Source organism: Trachymyrmex septentrionalis, unplaced genomic scaffold, assembly GCF_001594115.1.
Source record: "Trachymyrmex septentrionalis isolate Tsep2-gDNA-1 unplaced genomic scaffold, Tsep1.0 scaffold37, whole genome shotgun sequence".
Lineage (NCBI taxonomy): Eukaryota > Metazoa > Arthropoda > Insecta > Hymenoptera > Formicidae > Trachymyrmex > Trachymyrmex septentrionalis.
The window spans coordinates 2,956,352-2,959,245 of record NW_017305536.1 but is presented as its reverse complement, the minus strand read 5'-3'; positions in this window follow the sequence as shown (position 1 = coordinate 2,959,245).

Below are 2,894 nucleotides of genomic sequence, written 5' to 3'. Positions count from 1 at the left end.
CCTCCCCTCTCCTCCCCCCTCCCCAAAAAACAGCTGTTAATGTCTGTTCGTCGAGAATATTTCGCGTTAGCCGCGACGCGCACGATGCGAGATCGCACGGCGAAATGGTGGAAGCGTGATCTATATGTGCACATGTGTTCTCGCAGAGAACGTGAAAACACGAGCGTCACGCTTTTTTTTTTCCCCCGTGATTCAATGTTGCTCCACGTGAAATGATAAAAATGGCGGTGTCCCGCTTATTGCCCCTGAGCAATAATTTCGCTGTCCCGAAGCGGAACCTGCCCTTCGCGAAATCGCACGTAATCTCTTCCTTTCGCGAACGCAAATTGAAGAATGAATACGCGCGATATATTATTTATTTCGTACTTATTCCTTGCTGTACTTTATCAGTACCATACAATGCTGGTATAATGTAATAATTATATTTATAGTTCTGTATAAAAAAATATATATGTATACAATTGACCTAAAAAATGACTATAATTTAAAAATCGTTCTTAGGGTCGATTTTGTATTTTTTTTTTGTGTGTATCCATTCTTTAATCTGCATTTATAATAATTATTATATTTATAGTTCTATTATATATCAGAAAAATGTAAAGAACGATTATAATTTATTTTTATTTTCGGGGTCAACTATATATATATTTTTTAATACACTGTTAAAATTATAATATTAAATTATACTCAATTTGAGTTATTTTCAATTATTTCTATAGATTGTGTCACTATTGTTACTTAATATATTGTTGATTCAAAATAATAATGGAATTAAACAACTTAACTCGAGAAAAAATGTATTAAATTTAATTAAAGCTTAATTTATTATTTACTACATGCAAATACGTTAATATATATAGACATTGTTTAATTTTAAAACTAACTACAGAAATAAATCGATTTACACAAAAAGAACTGTTTTGCATCAGAAGTATCTAAAAATTTAGCTAAATACAGATCTGAAAATAATTTTCATCGTGTTGGATCATCAAAAATTTATGTAGAACGCTTAAGCATTAATGACAGTACAGCAAAAAATTTCAACATTTTACCAACCAATTTCAGCATTCTACATATTTAATCCAATCAATCATCTCGCCAATAATGTCGCAACGGAAGTTTTCTAATCGAACTGTTTTTAATTACATAAACTTACCTTCCGTTTAGATAGATACGGGTATAGTTTCTCTATTGAAAATATCCTTGTCGCATGATACTAATGCCATTATACACCGGGGAGTGACGTCGGTCGGTGCGGCGTACTTTCCGCGACGTGATTTCTCTCGGAATTTCGGAGGACTCTGTTGTAATCGGAGACGACGTCCCGTCTCCGGTACCGAGAGAAGTCGTTCTGGCGTCTCGTCACTCGGCCGTCTGCTTTCAACACGACGCCCGTCTCTCATTCGATGCCAGACGTCGTCTCCCGCACTCCCGGCCGCCAATATGTCGACCCTCCGCACCCGCGAAATCATCCGAACATGAAAACCGATGGTGACAGTCGATCCTAGCTGTTTCGCGTTGCTTTCCAAATGGATGCCAGGCATGCCGGACCGCCCTAAATTAAACGCGATCGGCAACGAATTAAAATCAACGATCCTCAATTTAATGAAAATTTGCCAATGGTTTTCGTCGCACGATTTACGGCGCATGAAATCGCGCGGCGTTATTCAGGATCCGTATCATGTTACAATGAAATGTATTCTTCCTCGTCGAATTATTGGATTGACCAATAATTTTCAGGTTTTTTTTTTGGGAGGTACCGCGGTTAACACCAAATAATGTCACTAATAAATGTTTATTCATATTTATAGTAAACATTTGATAAAAGATGACGTTTCGATGATATATTTAGAAAAAATTTGCTAGGATTGGTTAAGTTTTGAGTGTTGTTTCGAATATGGAAAAAAAAGCATCTTCGACATATTAAACTGTTTTATTTATTGATATTTTTATTGTTATTTCTTTTCTTTAAGCTGTTTTATGGATGTGTGCAGCGTTTGTTTTTTTATGGAAATAAAATTAAATAATTTGCTCTGAAAATACTTATTTTCGTCCTTCGTATTCAAAACACCAAGTGCTCGTAATTTAATCAATCTTAAAATATTTTTAACCTACAGATTCTAAGCTAATTTCTCAAATATTTCTGTAATATTGAAAGTAGACGAACCTAAAAAATTGATCTTAAAAAAATTTCTGTATAATAACATGTTTATGATGTAAAAAATTATATTAAAGTATAGTAAACGATATAAGAGAGTGTCTTTTATTTTTATTTATATATATCAATATAAAATATTTTTTAAACTATATAATTAAATAACGAATATTTAAATATTAATAATAAATATTATAGTTGCTGTTATATTCATACTCTAGTTATAAACTTATTATTATGTAACTCTGCAAAATAATTGAAATGTTATTAAATCGATATTAATTGTAAAAATTGTAAAAATTAAAGTATAGTTATATACTTTAAAGGATTAATTTTGAAGTTATAAAATAATATTTGTGAAAAGGACGAATGGCTCGACGAATGGCAAGCAAATAAATTATGTTTTGAAAAGTGTATCTATTATGCATGCATTTATTTGTTTCAAATAAAAGTTAATAATTTGAAAATCAATTATAAATAGCTGTGAAAGTTATGAAAATTTTATGGTAAAATTATTCCGAAAAGATCATTATTTAGACGAACGGCTCGCTTCATTTGAGAGTTAAAAAGTTAAAAATACGTTGAAATGTCATCTTTTACAAAATGTTTACTATAAATATGAATAAATATGAATAAACATTTACTCGTGTCAATTTTCAGTGTAACTAGATTTAGACTTTAGATCATAAATGAAATAATAATAAAGTACTAAAATGTAAATGCCAACACAAGGTCGTGT